We start from the raw sequence: 7,784 nt of genomic DNA on the forward strand, positions 1-7,784 counted from the left end.
ACCTACTTGGAGTTTGAGGTTTTTTGGCGATCTCTTATGTAACGAACGGTGATATTCACCACAAGATTTCGGGTTCTACAGAATTATTCATATTAAGTTAAGGTCTACTAAAAGGAGTGAATAAGCAACCTAGATAGATACGGAACCCTAAAATACCGTTTACGAAATAGCTAGCTTATTCCCGCGACTTCGTCCGCGTGGACTACACTTTCAAACCCAGATTTTATCCCCTTAGGGGTTGAATTTGCAAAACTCCTTTCTTAACGAATGTCTACGTCATAAAGCAGCTATCTGCATGCCGATTTTCAACCATAACATTCAGACATAACAGCAATCTGTACGATGCATTTCAGCCCGATCCGCCCAGTAGTTTGAGCTGTGCATTGATAGTCAGCTTTTCCTATTTAGATGACCATCAACGTTCTTAGCAGATTAGCATGACCACGGAACCCTACCTTAAGCTGTGTTACGGGCACTTGACCAGTGTTTTGTATAGATTATTAATAGCTAGATGCTATTTTTAGCAAGGTCGTCGACTGTTGTTCCATAATAAGCCGCGACGGTTCGCCTCTTCGTAGCAGCCCTGTAAGGAAGCGCCTGGCGATGCGCGAAGGTTGCGGCGGCAGTTCTCACGCAGTAAAAACTGTCCTTTGTCTCCGGAGACGCTCGACGACGTCCGCAAGGCTCATATCTGACCCCGTCAAACTAACGACCATGCTAAAAATAAGGGGATAATATCCGAATACGTTTCAGAAAGCGCTAATAGAATAGAATATTATATTTTTATTCAAGTAAACTTTTACAAGCGCTTTTGGATCGTCAAAAACCACTGGTTCGTAATGCGGTTCCTAGGTACCGAGAAGAACCAGCAAGAATCTCGGCGGTTGCTCTTTATCCGATAGCCGAGTAGTTATGACGTGGGCCTCCAATTTGGGGATCCAGGTTCGATCCAAGGCACTTCAACTTTTCGGAGTTATACGCGTTATAAGCGCGTAGGTTGCGGCCCAGGTCTCACGCAGCAACTACTGTCATTTGTCTCGGAGACGCTCGACGATGACTGCAAGGCTGCTGCCTCATACACCGATTGCCATCTCGACTTGTCGCGTAGGTACTATTACTATACCATCGTAGTGCCCGATCTCGAACCCAGAATAGGAGGCCGTAATATTAACTACTATACATTATGACTGCTCATTAATAACTCGCGTATCTAATTAATAGCTTAGGTACACAATTTTCTTCGGAAAATGCTAGGTAGGTTGTGGTATAACTGTAATACTTATTAATCAAGTCTAATTTTTCATTATTTAGTAGATTATTTTTAATTAATTGCAACTTGTGCACGACACGCTTAGTTAATTCAAAACAAATTAATTATGAATCCTATGATTACGTAGGTAGGTATCTATTATGTGAATCACAAACATTACAGATTTCTCAGTAAGTACAAAATTATTAACTTAAAAACCATTATTATGTATGAATGTACCTACGTGCCATGTTTGCAGTGTTTACCTACAAGGCTGGACCTATGCGTGAGAAACATACCGACTCCTCAACTTAAACTACCTATTAATGTCGTATGCTTAGATTTTATTTGCATTTAATTTATTGTCATAAAACTTATGCTCCATGGTTTTGTTATTTATTATATCATACGTTTGTCCTTCCTTTTGCCATTCTGAATTCCAAGATAAAACTTTTGCAAGCTTTTTCCGGTTACATTCAGAATCGGAGAGGACAAGGTACGTACTACTACTATACGTTAGCCCTGGACTACAATCTCACCAGGTAGTAAGTGATGATACAGTCTAAGATAGAAGAAGGCTAACTTGGAAGGAATGTGACAGAGGAATGGGAAATACTAGAACGAAATCGCTTGACGGCAGTGTTCAGGACGCTGTTAGCCGTGGGAGAAATGATAAGCATTAAACCCCGAACGTATGGGCATTTATTAAACAAATCTTTGAACTTATATACTATTACAAAGCCACTGAGTTTTAGCGTGCACTATCGTGTAGGTGGTGCCATCTATTATGGAACGGATTAACTATTAACATTTCTATGTTCCATTTAATAGTCATATCAGTATATAGTAAATTGGACATACCGCCCGCCAAGGACTAAATAGTCCTTCAAAATACGAGTTAATTAAAATAAAACATTTTTTTTTTTTTTTTTGAGGAAGTCCAAAACATAAAATTAAGCTAAACAACTTCTACACTGCAATTAGTGATTTAACTTCACAAAAGATCAAAAAACTCCTGACCTAAATTGCTGACTCCTCCATCTTTAACTTTAAACTATTTTAATGATATGTAAACAATAACATATGTGCTATAAACGATGAAATCTAAAATTTTATGGTTATTTTAATAACAGAAAGCCTATTCCAAAACAACAACAAAGTTGTGGGACTATCTAAACATACTTAACTATGGAATTAAAACTAAACATTACAAAAGCAGATTCCTTAAAACTATACAAATAATCATTGTGCGGCAATCAAGCATTGCCGGAATGATACAAGCTTTGAAGTTGGACGTTGAATTGACGAATCTTTACGACGAAACGTGATTGCCGTTTAACTTTGTCCATTCTGAGATGGACGTCTGCTACCCTGCCTTAAAGTCATCTAGTAGGTGTTAACTTGTCTCTTTGCACTTAAACCACACTTATTTTCAACACCAAAGTTGTACGTTTCACTGGTACCTTTGGATCATAATAATCCCTAACCGTCTTGTACATTGAGTATTCATTACTCACGAAACTGAGATAAATGTCCTTTGCGTAAGTTGCCATGGACGCAAATTACTCGTCTAGGTTTGTTCTACTTATAATAATCAGTTGTCGTTAACAACGATTCACTGATTCGCAATATTCCACCTTTGTCCAAAAGTGATAAAGGGTGATTTATTTGCTCTTTTTTGGCTTTACTGAAGGTTTACTGAATAAATCCGCTTGATGCTTTGGGATATACAGCTTGAAAGATTTTCTTTTCTTCTCAGTTAATGTAAGCTATTGGCTGATGGTTTATATGAACAAAATAGGATTGACTCCATCCCTGAAGGTAAGTCGGTTTTACTTATATTCAAGATTTCAGAGACTTTGTAGAGATACGTAATTCCAGCGATGATAAGCTTCTCAGCGTTTATCCGGTACTTTGTTACCTCAATCAAGTCCAGTCAACCACAATATCTGCATTAATTCTTGGAGCTAATGTTATAGTACACGTGGTGATCTAGCTTATAAATAATATAAATAACAAATTTGGCGATAATAATTTCTGTTTTAGTTTCAGGTGCAGTGGTTTCTTCGACCAGCTTCAACGAATAATTGTGGCGGTTCCAGGTAAGTCCTAAATTTTTGGTAATAACATCTTCTTTTCTTTTATTTCCCTTTGACGCTTCTACTAATTCTGACTTATTACTTGTCCATTTTTGCAATATAAAAGCTTTCTTTCCTAGTAACGAATTTAACTGTTTATAAACTTTAATTACCTCAGTTTCAGATTGACAACAGTCGCTCAGGTTAATGGAGAAATCTGTTTTAGCTCTGTCTACAGCTCGAGAGAAGAGTCTGAGTGTATTATCTGCGACCTTTTGCAGAAACTTGACTGCTAAGTACGGTGCACATAATCGCCCGAATGTGACTCTTGGCCATCTACAGTCTTTAATTTCAGAATCGTTATTGTCTAGTGGCACTATGCCTTGATGTTTCCTTGCAATTCTGATGATGCATGCAGTAAGGCATATGAGGTAAACGCACACGCGCCGAATTATGTGCTGAAGCTTTGGACGCAATGTAAGTCCGTCCATAAGACGTTTATTGAGCGACACATCATTATCACTACGATTGTCCGCACTTAGCTCGACTCTATTGGTTCGACTCTTATCTCCATATCTCCCGACTGTGTCAACGGAACTAGACTGCTCTCTAGGTCTAGTTGCATTCAATTGTTTTTCAGCTGCTTTCCTATCAGACCTACTTGAGACCTTTTCTCTCGTCCAATTAATTTTTGAATCGACCGTGGCATGCATATTCAAAATTTTGTTGTTACGGTTTGAATTCTCCTTGCCACCTACCTGACCCGACAGTACCCATCCGAGGTAAGTATCCTGCACAATTATTGATTTCTTCGGATGTTTTATTAACCCTTGTTTCAGAATACTGGAATATACATCGGCGCCTAGTAAAATGTCTATTTCATTAGGAGAATTATACTGTGGGTCAGCTAGTACCAGTTCATTTAAATCTGTCCAATATGGCATAATGAATTTTCTTTCAGGTAATAATGAGGTGACCTTGTTTAAAACGTGAGCCTTTATCTGCAATTTAAAGGTTGGATCATGAAGTGACTGAATATTGAGCATAACTACGTACTTAGAAATTACGTTATGATGACCGCCACCTAGCCCTGATACGGAACTATTTTCAGCAATCTTATCTAAGCGTAAAAGTTGAGCAGCGGCTTCCGAGATAAAAGATGCTTGAGATCCTTGGTCTAGTAGAGCTCTCATTACTTGTGGATGATTATGATTTTGGGACTCAACTTTTATTAACGCAGTAGGCAATAAGGTTTGGTAGTGCATTTGTCCCATAGCAAAATGGGAAGCAATATTATTGGCCTCATTCGTCGGACAAACTTCTTCTTCACTTTCTTGGGTTTGCTCATCATCTTCGTCAGTCTTCGTCGCCTCCGTGGCAACTGCGACTGTATACAAACTGGCGTTTCTATGGAGAAGCGTGTGGTGCCTCTTCTTGCAAATACGGCAGGTTGTTGGTACACGGCAAGTTTTTTCTGTATGATTAACACCCAGGCAGTTAACGCAAAGTCTTAGGGAATCCACAATTTCCTGGCGACGGGATACGTCTTCACTATTAAATTTACTACATGAGAATAATCTATGATTTTCAGCGCAGTAGGGACAAGTTACATCGGAAATGGTATACATGGATTTTGTATTATTAGATGGATGAAGGGTAGTCTTAGGTTTAAGTTTAACTGGCTCTACAAATTCTAAAGCTCGAAATCGACATTGTAAAAATTCTTTTAATTCGATAAAAGACGGTAATTCATCGCTCAAACTATTAACGTGTAATTCCCACTGTTTACGGGTTTCAGCATCCAACTTCAAGGTTACAATGTAGATTATAATAATGTCCCAAGATTCCACCTCAATACCTAAATTAGATAACTCGTGTATGCAATCGGATGTGGTATCAAGGAGGTCCTTAAGACCGTTAGAGGATTCACTAGTCATCACTCGTTGATTAAATAACCGTTTAAGGATACAATTTGACATAAACCGCTTATTGTTATATCTATTCAGCAATAAGTCCCAGCATTTTGTGTAATTTGCCTGAGTAATAGGAATATGTTTTATTAACTGTTCCGCTTCTCCTTTGAGTTGAGTTTTCAAATAATGTAAGCGTTGGACGTCATCTAAAGCAGTGTTGTTATGCACTAAAGATACAAAAAGATCTTTAAATGTCGACCACTCGGCATAATTCCCGCTAAACCAAGGGAGCGATATTTTCGGTAACCGAACAACAGAAACTTTGGGCACGTTACACGAAGAACAGTCGAGGTTTGTAGTGTATCCACTTGGTGAGCTCAACAAAGCCGTTAGTTCACTCTTATAACCTAAGTAACTTTCATAACCTACACTGAAGACATCACTTGTGAAGTAGCTTTCTTCCAAATCCTTAATTTCATAACTGGAAATTATGCTCTCATGCTTGTTCAAAAATCGTTTGACTATCTCCTCTAATCCTTCTAATCTTGCCCTGATGTACGACTCTGTGATTCGCTCCTTAGGGGATTTTTTGAAATTAATTCTTCCTCTTTCTATTTGATTTTTCAGATCTTGCATAATTCTTAAATCAGCTTCCATCTTAAATTTTTACTTAGCACTCCTTTCTTGTTGAAATTCAATTTACTATTTAAGTGGTAATGGTAACCAATGTTTCTGAATTTGTGCTAAGTCCAAATATTTTTCTAAGTGTTTGAAACTCTAAATATCAAGGCAAATTTGGACATAGGTTCCCCGTCTGGTCGTTTTTGAGCGAATTATACTAAGTCCTAGTCGTACACTTTGAAATTTCACAAGTCTCAGATCATGCATTAATTTTCTAAGTTTTTCTCGCACTGTCAATAAAGTTTAGATTTGCGTACTCACAGTTCACTCAATTCAATTACTTGCCGCTCGTTGTCTTCTGGAGAGTTGTCAGCAATCTCCACCAGGTGGCGCCACTGGATCTTGTCACTGTTGCTTTCTTGTGAATGTCAGCTGTCACTTCTATTGGTTTGACTGTTCAATTTGGCAGTTATCACTTTAATACAATGTTATATAAGTAAATAAGAATATAAGACAATTTGTTCCAATATTGGTCAAAAAACGCTCCGACTTTGAAGGACCTTGTTCAGGACGCTGTTAGCCGTGGGAGAAATGATAAGCATTAAACCCCGAACGTATGGGCATTTATTAAACAAATCTTTGAACTTATATACTATTACAAAGCCACTGAGTTTTAGCGTGCACTATCGTGTAGGTGGTGCCATCTATTATGGAACGGATTAACTATTAACATTTCTATGTTCCATTTAATAGTCATATCAGTATATAGTAAATTGGACAGCAGGGCTTTACCGATATTGTAGTACCTAACTAGCCACCCCCAAAGTCTCCCACCAGACAAATGGTACCTAACTATTTCTAGCACCGGTTTCTGAACTATTTTTCTGCTCACTTGCTCTTTTCCTTATAATCCTTTTCCTTCGACCAGAGCTAAGATGAGCGAAGCTGTAGGTAATAATGAAGGTCGCTTAGTTGCACACAATGTCCCTCACAGCCTCACGCATCGCTAGTGAAAAAGCAGCCTTAAGGTATAAGGCAAGATAACCTTATATCAAAAGTTCGTTAATTGATTCACTATGAATGAACGCACGCGTTGAATCTGGCGGTCCATTTGGTTAGCACTCTTTGAAAAGGTTCTAGCGTAAACTGTTACGAAATTCATTCATAGTGAGTAGGATTCACTTTGCACGATCTGAATTAACTTTTGTCCTTTAATATTTCTCAATAGATAAAAGTTAACGCATTAACGGTAAGGTTTGGCGCAGGTAACGATGTCGAATTCAGATCATGGTAGAAACAAGAAATTGTAACAATCTATCAAGTGATAACCTAGTGCGGTTCGAAGTCGGTATGATCTTTCAATTAAAACTTGACAGATTAGTAATAGGTACTAGTGATATACTTAACGCTGCCTCGTGTTTTTGACGACCACCCTGGCGTAGTTGTGAGCGCTAGTCTTATTAACGGAAGCTTCCGGGTTTCATTCCCGGCAGGGGAAATTTGGAATTTTATAATTTCTAAATTGTCTCTGGTCTGGTGGGAGGCTTCGGCCGCGGTTAGATACCATCCTACCGACAAAGACGTGCCGCCAAGCGATTTAGCGTTCCGGTATGATGCCGTGTAGAAACCAAAGGGGTATGGGTTTTATAAAATCTGTCATACCCCATCCAGGTTACTCCGCTTCCATCTTAGACTGCATCATCACTTACCGCCAGGAAAAATTGCAGTCAAAGGGCTAGCTTGTATCTGAAAAAAAAACAGTGTCTTAAGTCTGAGTCAAAAGTGCGCCCTATAGATCTCAACCTTAGTCCGCCACTGCCGCCTTATCATTGAGCTATCGAGGTTTTTATGTTACCCACATAATAATCTCCTTTTGTAAATATGTAAGTATGTTACATAAGTAACACTTAGACATCTATGTAC

The sequence above is a fragment of the Maniola jurtina genome, chromosome 14, assembly GCF_905333055.1.
Source record: "Maniola jurtina chromosome 14, ilManJurt1.1, whole genome shotgun sequence".
Lineage (NCBI taxonomy): Eukaryota > Metazoa > Arthropoda > Insecta > Lepidoptera > Nymphalidae > Maniola > Maniola jurtina.